Below are 13,564 nucleotides of genomic sequence, written 5' to 3'. Positions count from 1 at the left end.
TAAATTAAATATTATTGCATTGGATTTACGAAAAAAAATAATTAAAATAAGATATATATATATATATATATATATGTAAGTAAGTTAATATATATATATATATATATATAATAAGTATAAGTTTAATATATACAGAATGAGTAAAAGAAGAAGAAAGAAGAAGAAGAAAGAAGAAGAAAGAAGAAAGAAGGAGCTGGAATAGCGCAGCACGCCCCCCACCCCTCTGCAATTTTATTTTCTCACACTCAGCCACTCCGTTTGCATCTCTCTCTTTCTCTCAATTTTTCGGCGAGTTTGCGACGGATCGGGAAACGGAAGGTGTCGTTGGATTCTTGGTTCCGCAGCCGACATTTCTACTGGAGCAAATTTTTCATGGCAACGGCTTAGGCAATGCTCCTGGGGAAAGGTAGTTTTTCTCCATTTTCTCAATTTCGCCGTTAATATGTGGTTAAATCGATGAACGGACACCACCACGGGGTCCTAGTCATCGTCACCGTCATTTTGACGTAGGTAATTTGTCAATTGGGGTTTTCTAGGCCCTACTCCAAAGCGAGAGTGGGATTTGGAAAATTTGGCAATTTGGCTAAATTTAAGGGTATTATTATTTATTTAGAAATTATGGCCCTAGGAAATACTTCAATAATATTTTATTCAGGAATAATTTATTGGAACTAGGAATTCAATTTCAGGGTCTGGGTGAGCGCTGCAGGTATTTTTCGGAGTCCCTGTTGGCGTAGTTCAAGAAACCAGGTAAGGGAGAAATTTATATATTAAGTCAGGTTTTTCATGAATTATAAATGAACATGTGTTATTTATATGTGTATATATATATATATATATATATATATATATATATATATATATATATATTTTTATGTGAGTTTAAAATGCCAGCCATGAAATTTATGTTTTCTGAGCGTAGGATTGTTGATATAATTATGTATGTGTGAAAGTAAACAAACGAAAGTGAAAGGAATTTTCTAAGGAATTATGTAAGAAGTGAAGTGTATTTTGAACATGTAAATGTTAAATGTGGATTTGCTTATTTTATGAGAAATATGTATAAATTCTACTGCTAAATTGTGTGGCATGAGAATCTGTGCAAATTATATGTTAAATGTATGAGATGCAGGCTAAGTAAGTAAAACAATGAGAATAAAATATGATATGGACAATGTTGCCTGTGTATGTTAAATGCAACCATGTAAATGTAAGACAGCTGAAAGAGAGCCATGTTAGCAGATCTAGCACACTTCTGTGTAGACTAACTGATGACAGCTAAAAGGAGCTGTGTTAGCAGATTTAGCACGTTTCTACGTAGACTAACTGATGATGGCTAAAGACCAGCTGTAGTACGAAGTAATGAAATGAAATGTTATACAATGAAATGACTGATAAAATGGCAATGAAATGAAATGATAAAGGCAAATGATGTAAATGGGAAAAAGTCACTTAAAGTGAAACGAAATGTAAAGTTAAGTTATGAACAGGAATGAATGTGCATGAATGTATAATGACAGAACAGAATGATGTATTATGATATTAGAAGTACGTATGTACGTAGAACATGTTACGATTGGGCAAGGCGTACCTTTCGCCTGAGGGCTTGTTGAGTAGGGCGAGTGCACTAGTAGCTACAGATGTGGCAATAGCTACATAACGTACTAGGGCAGAGGGAACCTACTTGTATGGGTGGGTAGAATTCCCTATCCTTAGGGCCTTTGCTGATAAACTATTGTTGAATGCATGAGTACGAGATTAATTTATCACTTGAGGGCTAACTGAGTAAGGTGAGTGCCCTAGTATGCTTAAATTGTGACTTTCGGGTTGTCAAATGTATCAGAGCAGAGGGATGCTACTTGTATGGGCGGGTAATCACCCCTATCCTCAGGAAATCTCGCGGGTTAAACATTCGCATGTGTTTGATTAGGATCAGGGAATGCTTTTGAAAATTATGTTAAGGATTTTCAAATGTTAAATATTATGTTATATATAAACTCATGTTGGCCACACACTACTTTAATATATGGTTTCTTCCCTTACTGAGATGTGTCTCACTCGAATATAAACTTTTTTTTTTTTCAGGATTTCATCGAGATCGAGCTTAGAGAGCTCGAGGTTCTATAACATTATTGAGAAATAGTAAAAGAAAATGGTATATTTCTATGTTAATTATGAGATGCAAAAATTTATGTTTTACGTCCTTATATTTTAAGTCTGTGGAGAAAAGAAAGTTTGTGAACATACTGAATTATTTTGGGAGTTATGTATATTTATGGAAATGCAGGTGTTGGATGATTTAATATAGATTATAGTTAGAATTAGTAAACTCTGATATTATGTTATATGGAGATTAAGATCATGTTTTTCCGCTGTGTATGTTTTGGAATATGATTTATGAGGATATGATCAGGTATAACGCACCGGTCCCGGGTTTAAGGGTTCGGGGCATTTCACCCGGTGTGACGACCTAAATAATAATAATGGTATTTAAATAATAAATAGGGAGGAAAATGGAAATAGTAACAGAAGGAGGAAGTCGACTTCGTTGACAACATTGCATTTTAGGAGTATTAATCGAGGGAAATCAGCAGGTCCTCGTCGACGAACATAGGGGATTCGTCGATGAAGCCAAGTTTCGTCGACGAGAAGATACCGAGAGAGGATTTTGGGGAAGTCTGAAATTCGTCGATGAAGGTGCAAGTTCGTCGACGAACTTTCTACAGGACTCGTCGACGAGGTGACGTGTCTCGTCAAGGAATCCGGTCCTATAAATAGCAAAACTCAGATTTTTAACGCAGAAATTAAGAAAAAAATCACTCTCTCTCTACCTTCTGTTTCTCTCTCCTCTCTCTTCTATTCCGGCTTCATCGCTCGCCGAATCGACGATCTAAGGCCACCATGACGCTCCTGGAGAAGTTCTCTACATATCTGCCGGTGCGGATCGTCGGTGGAACTCCGTTGAAAATCATCCCTGAGTTGAGGTAAGGCTTTTTATGCTAAATTTGGTCTTACTGCAGTTATAAGAAATGATATTCACATGAAAATTCTGAAGTTTAGTTCTGCGAGTTTTCGATTTCAGGGTGCTGAATAGGAAATCCTACGAGTGTGAGACCAGAGTTTATAAGGGCTTTTCTCAGTAGTCAGATAAGGGAATAAACTAAAGCAGTAATTTTTTCATGCAAATTATTATTATTTATTAGTAAATTTATTTTCAAGAAAGCATGTATTATATCTGTATATTACGAAGGAAATACATATTTAAGAAAATACTGTTATTATGTTGAAATGTATATATATATATATATGTATGAGATGCCAGAAATTATGATTTTAGAATATGAAATATGGTTTTATGCAGCAAATGTGTGGCATGAATATTGCTTTATGTGAATGATATTATGATATGACAATGTTATGAATGAAGCATGTTTTCAGGAATAGAAATTATTACAGTACAAATGATGTTGAAAATACATGATAATTGATTTATTATCCAGAATGATATGTATGAGATATTCAGCGCGAGGCCGTAATTGATAGCCGGAGCGAGGTCATGCTTTATGTATGATTTCAGCACGAGGCTGTATTTATGAAATGTTCAGCACGAGGCCGTATTTATGAAATGTTTGGCATGAGGCCATATTTATGAAATTATAGAAATGTTATCAATCTATTTATGTTAAACACTATATTATCATGTATTATATGTTATCAGAACCCGGATGTTAATTTAGTTCAGTTCAGGAGTACGATACCGTAGCTTACATATCAGATATCTATGATCAGATTGGTGCTAACCACCCCACGAGGGGGTGGGAGATGGATAGTCGATGTGGCTTTCAGTGTAAAGAGTAGACATCCACCTGGTAGTCCGGACCAGGGTGTGGCAGGCCCATCGTACTTACAAACATTTTTGACTTGATAGTGGTCGGCTATCCATTGTCGGGTCCCGCCTTCGGGCTGCACAACCTGTCATAGGGGATAATACATGACATCAACTAGCTATTCATCCTTGGTATGTTTTTAGTATTATTAGCTATACCAGACAATTATGATTAGTATGATTTATAAAATATGAAAGTATATGCTTTTATAGTTATTGAATGATGAATGTTTTTTGGTATGAAGAATGTACTGTATATCTATATTATCATTAAATGTTCATGTTGCCACACAACTGTATTTAGTTTATTTTCCCTTACTGAGAAGTGTCTCACCTCCAAACTTAATTAATTTTTTAGGAGACCCTAAGAGACCAGCGGGTCGTGGCCGCCGTTAAGTTATTAAGTTAACCCGCTAGGAGGGTAAGTGTTGTACTAGGATTAGGAGATTTTTGTTGTATGATCCTAGGTTTATTTTGGCATTTTTGGAGATTGTATATAAATACAGTATTATGGGATTATAGTAGACTTTGGTATTATGTATTCTATGGTTTTGAGAATGTGATTTATATTTACCGCTGCTTAGGTTTTCGCTGTGATTTACAGGTGTCCCCATTACCCACGGGTTCGGGTTGACTATTCTATTTAGTATGTTTCATTTTATATTTAGATAAGCAGGTCGTTACACCCGGAGTATGTTTGTATCTGATAAGTATAGATATGTATGTTTATATTTTATAAGGCATCCGTGTACCCCATGGGGTCGGACCCTCTTATTGTATTGTATCATGCATGTTTTAATTGATACATAGACAGGTTAGGTTACTATATTCATACCTGGGACCCATCTGTGGGTTTGGGGCATGACAGTTTCGTTCATCATAACAGAAAACCATGGGGACTCCACACAATTTTTTATGAGCTTACAAAACCTCTCAGAGAAACCAAAAGCCTTAAGAACCTCCAGAAGAAAATTCTAATTCACTCTGTCATAAGCCTTAGCCATATTGAGTTTTACCATCACATAGCCAACCATTTTTTTGTGCAAAGACTGGACCATTTCTTGAGCGAGTGTAACATTTTCAAAAATACTACGCCCAAGAATAAAAGTGCCTTGTTCATGTGAGACCAACTTATCAACAATCTCGGTTAGTCTAAAAACAATATTCTTGGAAATAATTTTATAAGCCACAAAGCATAAACTAATAGGACGAAATTTATCAAAGTTAGAAGGATTATCCACCTTCGGAATTAAAACAATAAACGAAGAGGAAAAAAACTTGGAAAGAGTAGTGCCCTGAAAAAAATCCATTGCCGCATCCAAGAGATCTCTTTTTACAATGTCCTAACAAGATTTATAAAATTAAGAGCCAAATCCATCCGGTCCCGTACTGCTTTCTTTGGGAATAGAGAACACCGCTCTTTTAACTTCTTCTTTTGTCGGTTCGGCGCAGAGGAAATTATTATCAGCATCTGAAATTTTTCTTCGAACTAACTCGAAGAGATCGCATGGTTCAACCGCTAAAGATTCTCAAAGAAAATTCTAGAAAAAAATAGTTGCTTCATTATGAATTGATTCCACACCCTCCAATATCCTCATGTCGTTCAAAACCATACGGTCTATACGACTCTTATTCCGCTTCTGATTGATAACTGAACAGAAGAATTTAGAATTTTGATCCCCCTCAATTAATCATTTTTTTTTTTTCGCAATTTATCCTAGGCGAGATGCTTCCCTATTCTCCCACACCTGAATCTCCAACTTAGTAGTCAAGTAATTAGCTTCGAAGTCCTCAGAAAAACCTGCTTGCAGTTGATTTTCTAAATATTCCATCATTTCCTCAAGCGCTTTTAACTTTTCTCCCACTCTTCCAAAGACATTTTTATTCCATTCATGTAATGCAATTTTAGTTCTCTTAAGGCGAATAGCAAGTTTCAAAAGCCTCGATGTAACACCCCGACCCCGAGGGGCCTGGGATATTAACTTTTTACTACTGATTTACAGCGGAAGCAAATAAACTCAATTTTTATTAAACCAAAGCACTAATTATCCATATTACAATCATTTATTAAAAAAAAAGAAAAATTACACAAACATAAATATCTGAAACCATACTAATATTTCTAATCAATCTTTATTTTTCTAATCCCGACCCGCATGCTTGCTAAGCCTGATTTTCGACATGTCCTTCAGAGTTATCTGAAATAAAATATGATTGGGGTGAGACGACGCTCAATAAGTAAATAAGATTATTATTAGTGTGTGGCCAAAATGAGTTTTTAAAGAATTTCGTAAAACAATATTTAATACTATAACTTCAAGACTGCTTTTAGAATAAACATAAATTTAAAAATTTCTGCATAAAATTTTTGTCATAAATTTCAATAGTAAATTTTTACAATCATATACTATAACTGTTAATTTAAACTTTTAACTTTAAAACTGTAAAAATATTTAATGATAAACATACATATACTTTTCCTTATACGTTTTCCTTAGATCGTCATTTAAGTACCAAAATGATCATTTTCACGTAAACTTACACTTTTCCTTCAAATCATCAGTAACTTTGTATACGTAATTAAATATGTATAAACATATATTATAAAAACCACCCTTAGGCCTGTTTGCCGTAAGTCATGTTTACCCCCATGACTGGGTTGTGCGGTCCGAAGACTGGACTTAGCTGGCTGGCCGATCAAACTAAATCAACGTACGTAAACTTTAAGTGAGATTTTCCTTATTAAGTCCTGGTCCGGAACCAGGTGTGCACTCAGGAGAAATCCACTAACATAAATAACCACTCTATAAACGGTGTGGGTGCACTCTGATCCGTATAAACTTTAAGCTGCGATACCGAGCATCTGTAACTTTGAACTTTTGTTGCCATAAGGGGTTTGAAAATCATCTTATTATAATTTATGCAATTTAAAATAATATCGTGAAAATCTCATCTTTACTCATATCTACATAAAAAATGTAACGTAGAAATAAACTCATGCCACACAATTTTTGTATTATAAATATATATAATTTTATTTTTGAATAGAAAGAAATGCTGAAAATTTACCCGAGAGAATTGGAACATTTCTTAACCCAAAAATAGATGCAAGTATATTAAAGATAGAACTGGTATAATTAAATATGCGTAAAAATAAACTCATGGAAATTTTGTGGAACTAAGTAACATAATTAAAATTTACGTACAAAATAAGCTCGGGTATGAATTTAAAATAAAAAGAAACTAACATAATCAAAATTTACTTACCTTCTTCTTTTACCGTGTGCTACGAACACAATAACTATCTTTAAGATATGAGATCGGAAAGAGTGGGTGAGTGAGAACTTACTCAAAATTCTCACTCCACCACAAATTCTTTCACTCACTAATCCTTCTCTTCCTTAGAAAATTGTTGTGAAAAATGAAGGTTGAGAGCTCCCTATTTATAGGAAAATTTTGGGGAAGAAATGGAATTTATAAAAGTGTGGGGAGATGGGTGAAATTATAATTTTTAAAAATTAAAGAATGGGCAAGGGATGGGCAAGGTATGGGTTGAGTATGGGATGGGGATGGAGGCCATGTGGGAGTGCTTGCCACCATTCAAATTAAATAAATTTTTAATTAACTACTTACCTAATTAATTAATCAATTAGTTAATTAATTATTTTATTATTTTATTATTTTTCTTAATCATTATTGTCATTATTATTATCATTGTTATTACTTTTAAACTATTTTTAGTATTTATTTATTTTATTATTTATTTTTGAATAAGAATTAAATTTAAATTTTGAAAACTCATGTGGGCCCCACATGGTCTTGTGGGCCCCACATATGATACTTATATTATTATTATTTTATCATATATTTCTACAAATTATGTCAGTCAAAACATTATTTTATGTACTTATTTACGTGTATAAACAGTGTCTACCCTGTTTATCCTATGAAATTCCATTTTGACCAGGCCGACCTCCAGGGAGCGACTGAGCCGCAATGGTCTCTGAGCACTCGCTAAGACAAGGTCTTTCTTAGGCATCAAACATGGAATCAAGGATCCTACAGAAAAACACTTCTGTATTGATATTAACTTAATGACTGTTTTTATTATTTTATTATTATTGTACTTTAATCATATATATATATATATATATATATATATATATATATATATATATTTTTGTGTCAACACACTCGAGGCCGAGTCATTCCTGATCCAGACATCTTTAACACATGACAAAAACAAATCATGCGAGCTTCACATATTCAAGAACCAAAATAGGGTAGAACCATACCGAGAGAAAAACGTATTTGTATACACCACCATAAGGCTATGATCTGAGGATTTTCGAATCAGATATTTGAATTGAGTCGAACCATATGGGTTGGAAAAACCATTATTTATAAGAACACAATCAAGCTTAGCCCAACTACAAGCCATCCCTTCATGGCTATTGCACCATGACATTCGTGAGCCTGTATTTGATAAATCAAAGAGACCACAATGATGTAAGCAGTCATTAAACTCCATCATAGGTAACAGAGGTCTTGGATTTCCACCAATTCTTTTAATATCCGTTCGAATAACATTAAAATCACCCAGGACCAACCATGCATAAAGTCACGTTCTTTTTTCATGTGAATTAACACGTGATAATCATCCATAACACTGATTGTTGGAATTTTCATCAAACCCCACGTTTTCACAATCGATAGCCGAATTTTATCAATAGATGGTCGATTCCTCAAAAATTTCATTACTAATGCAAAACGAAATTCAGCCTTAACCATCTCTATTTCTGAGAAAATAAATCTCAATTCCCCATTGATATTAACGGGCAATCTCATAGGAATTTTGAACGTAGGCACCTCCGCTTTTTTACTCACAACTTGCGCATATGACTGCACCTCAAGACTCGTCTGGACGACATTCCCCGCCGACGGTGTGGCCATCGATGGGGGACAACACTGGATTGCAATATACTGAAATTAAATTTAAACTTTTCTAATTGTAAAAGAGACTAACCCGCATTGTTTGGCGACTCCTTGAGCAGCGACGGCGTGCAGTTTTCTTTGTCCTCGATGACGACGGCTCGCAATTTTGTCACAAATCGTTATTCTGTGTTACCCTTTGTGTGTCTCCCCGAAGACAGTGGTAGAGAGTGTTCGCTGGAGGAGGGCGGTGTCACGGCTTGCTGCTGCTGCTATGCAGGGGCGGGGACGGAGGCCACGCACAGATCTGGAGTTACCACAGCTCCGATCAGATGACAGAGAAAAAAATGTCAGCGGCAAGGCCGCACTGGTTTTACCGAAGAAGCTCCTTGAAGGCGGTAATGTTTCTAGCTTTGTTATTTTAAAGATCAATGAGGAACTTTTGAAGTGATGAGCGATGGGCGGTGAATCAACGACTGCGACTTTGAAGGCATGAGCAGTGAGCGATGGGTGGCAATGGATTAAGATTGCACGAAACAGTGATGAGAAGAAGAGTAGAGGAAGACATAGGAGGTCGATAGGAGGCGTTCACGGTAGGCGGCGTACTAGCAGACCCAGGTAGAGACGTGCCAGGGGGCAGGATGGTGTTGTCGCTAAAGGCGGAGCGTTTGAGGTAGTTTCGGCCTCCAGCGGCGGGGAAGATGGAAGCTGGTCCTGGAGGATGAAGGAGCCACGGGCGAGGATTTCCTATTACAGTGGGGAAATAGAAGAGAAGCCAAAAATGAAGACTTTACCAGGCAAGCCGGAAACCAAGAACCAACCTTGAAGCTTCCGAAGCAAAAAATCGAAGGATCGAAGTAAATCAGATGGGTTATCAGGAAGACGTCGTCGCCAGAGGAGAGTCGTCGTCGGCGAAGGGGGAAGGTCGTTGTCGCCAGAGAAGGAAAGTCATCGTCGCGGCCAACCCTTATTAAACATTCACTAGACTGATCCTAGGACTCATGCATTTCATGAAAGATTCATTTACATTAGTTCTAGGTTGAAAGAATTTTTAGAGGCAAATTTTAGAGGTCTTGTCAATGAACTCTTATGGTCTCGTCAACGAATGAATGAAGGCCACTTTGCAATGAATAGTGCTGTCTTGTCGACGAAAATATATTGACAGCCCAAAAAGTTCATATGTTATGACCCGAAGAGTAATGGTATTTAAATAATAAAAGAAAGGAGAATGGAAACTGGAAATAGAAGGAGGAAGTCGACGACATTGCATTTTGGGAAGGAAAAATCCTGAAGAATTCTCAGTTCCTCGTCGACGAATACAGGGGACTCATCGACGAAGGTATAAAAGAATTCGTTGATGAATACAAAGGACTCGTCGACGAAGAAATACCGAGAGGGGATTTGAGCTGACTGAATTTCATCGACGAAGACTGAATTTCGTCGATGAGATTATTGAAGAATTCATTGACGAATGACGTGGCTTGTTAATGAATTACCCTGTTCTATAAATATGAAAATTCGGATTTTGGCTTCCTAAAGAAGTTAAGTTTTCCCTCTCTCTCTCCTCTACGGTTTTCTCTCTCTCTCTCTCTCTTCAATTTTGGGCCAAATTTGCGCTGGATTGAAGGTTTGAAGCCACCACGACGCTCCTAAGGAAGTTCTCTCCAAATCTACCAGAGCAGATCGTGGGAGAAAGCAAGTTGGGAATCATCCCAGAGTTGAGGTAAGGCTTTTTAAGCCAAATTTGGCCTTAGGATAGTTATAAGAAATGTTGTGCGCATGAAAATACTGAAGTTTAATACTGGGACCAACTCTGACGCGGTATTACGTAGCGTGGCTCAGCAGGTTATAGCTGAAATCGCTAGGAGCTCGAGGGAGCAGAGTGGTCCATCTGCAGGTTATGGGTGCACTATTGAGAAGTTTACAAAGATGAATCCTCCAATATTTTCGGGTGGAGTTGATCCTGCAGCCACCGAGAACTGGATGCAGGAGACCGAGAAGGTCTTGACCGTGTTGCAGTGTACTGAGGAATATAAGGTCCTCTTTGCCACCTATAGACTGACAGGAGAGGCTAAGAGGTGGTGGACTGCAATGAGACTGTTGGAGCAGTAGAGGACAACGCCTATAACCATGACATGAGATCGGTTTAAAGAATTGTTCTTTGTAGGTATTTTCCAGCTACTATCAGGGAGGCTAAGGTAGAAGAGTTCCTGAGTCTGAAGCAGGAACAGTTAACCATCCAGCAGTATGCAGCACGTTTCATCGAGCTCTCTCGTTTCGCCCCATACATTGTTCTTGATGAAGCGAGGAAAGCCAGACAGTTTGAGAGAGGTTTGAGGTAGAGTATATTCAAGCAGGTGGTGGTGCTTCGGATCTAGGACTTTGCTGAGTTAGTCAACAGGGCAGCCTTGGCAGAGATTGGTGAGCGTCTTGATGCAGAGGAGCAGGGACAGAGAAAGAGATATGCATCTACAGGCTACCAGTAGGGTTATAGACCGGGCTAGTGGAGGAGAGGTAATCACATAGAGGACGAAGGCAAGAGATGGGAGGACGCGAGGTACAGACAGGGCAGGGTCCTCCAGTCTGTCAGACTTGTGGTAAGAGACACCGGGGAGAGTGTCGAGCAGGTGGTGTGGTGTGCTAGCGTTGCGGTAGATCGGGGCATATGGTGCGAGATTGTCCTACCTCACCAGATGTTTTGGTGTGTTATCGCTGCGGTAGATCAGGGCATATGGTGCGAGACTGTCCTACCCCACCAGATGCGGTTCTAGCTCCCAAACCATACCGGGGAGGTTATCAGGCGCCACGTGGGGGCCATCAAAGGAATACGGCCCCAGCCAGGGTGTTTACTCTGACGCTGGGTGAGGCTGAGACGGCAGGTGACGTAGTAACAAGTATGGTTGTTATGCTTTCTTTTAAAGTTAGTGCATTATTTGATTTAGGAGCTACGCACTCGTTCATGTCTTCGGGGTGTGTTAGATTATGTGGGGCGGAAACACAATCATTGGATGTTGAATAGTTGGTATCTACACCGACTGGGTTAGTGGTGAGGTGTAGTAGGGTGCTCCGAGGTTGTCCAGTTGATATCCAAGGAAAGATTTTGTCTGCTGATCTAATAGTGTTAGACATACATGGGTTTGATGTTATTTTTGGCATGAATTGGCTAGCGGCCAATTTTGCTAGCATAAATTGCCGAGCATGAAAAGTGATATTTAGACCTCCGGGGAAGGCAAAATTCAAGTTTGTAGGGTCGCGAGTGCAATCCTCGCCTTAGCTAGTTTCAGCTATCCAGGCTAGAAGACTATTGTTGAGTGGTTGTCAGGGGTTTGTGGCTGTTGTAAAGGAGATGTCATAGAATGAATCAAAACTTGCTAGCACGCCTATAGTAAAGGAGTTTATAGATGTTTTCCCTGATGAATTACTAGGCTTGCTGTAACGACCTACTCCTTTTTCATATATATTTCTTTTTAATAAATAAATTATCATCACATCATACATTCTAGCTCAGCAGGTCACAATCCACCTGGGCCCATGGGCACCAGGGATATATCAAAGCATAAAGCAGAAGCCCTAGCAGCAGAAAATATATAAACATGTACATCTCAATACCATATACCACAATATACTAGAGTTACTACAATCACTATATTTTCATATATACATCCAAAAAATAAAACCTAGGGACATTTCCCACAAAATCTAACTGTCCCTACAAAACTTACCCTTCAAAAAGGGTAGACAGACCGTACTATATCAGCGGGGCTTTTCCCGCTCTCCTATCCGGGGCTCCTGAAAAGTTAATAAGATTTAGGGGTGAGACACCTCTCAGTAAGGGAAATAAACTAATACCAGTGTGTGGCAACATGAGTATTATGTGTTCTACATATACCATACATAACATATTCAATAGTGTTTATCAAATCTGGGAAAACATACATATATATCAACACATAGTAGAATATACTGCATTTTCATAAACATATCTCATCTCATACACTAATAATAACATAAAACAATCCTGGTAGGTTAGCTGGCTGTTGTCATGTATTACCCCCACATGACTGGGTTATGTGGCCCAAAGGCGGGACCTGACAATGGTTGGCCGACCACTGCCAAGTCAAACAGTAGTCTGTAGGTCTGATGGGTCTGCCCAGACTGGTCCGTACACCAGGGGCGATAACAGCACACTTCTTGAAAATAACCACATTGACCATCCAATCTCACACCACTCCGTACAGCGGCGTTAACATAGATATCATGATCACGAGGACCATGGACACATAGCAACGGTACCATGCAAGTGCTAGCCTAGACCAAGCCAACCAGGTTCTGATATCATATACATATACTAAAATCGTGATACATGGATAACTCATATCATTAATTATCAAATCATTCATATCATTTTTCACATATACATATATCATGAAAATCATCGGCCCGTATGCCGGTATTTCACATTTTATCATAGCTCGACCCGTACGCCGGCAAATCACATAACACAGCCCGTATGCTGGCAAATCACATAGGTCGGCCCGTACATCGGCAAATCACGTAGCACAGCCCGTACGCTGGCAAATCTCATCCACATAGCACGGCCCGTACGCCGGCAAATCACATATATATATATATATCTTGGCCCGTACGCCGGTTTTCCATCATAGAAATCCATATCGTCCCCATTCCCAGAAAACATTATTTCACAACATTTTTATACTCATGCCACACTAAACAAATTTTCCACGT

This window comes from Malania oleifera, chromosome 10 (genome assembly GCF_029873635.1).
Source record: "Malania oleifera isolate guangnan ecotype guangnan chromosome 10, ASM2987363v1, whole genome shotgun sequence".
Taxonomy (NCBI): domain Eukaryota; kingdom Viridiplantae; phylum Streptophyta; class Magnoliopsida; order Santalales; family Ximeniaceae; genus Malania; species Malania oleifera.
Note: the sequence above shows the minus strand (reverse complement) of the source record.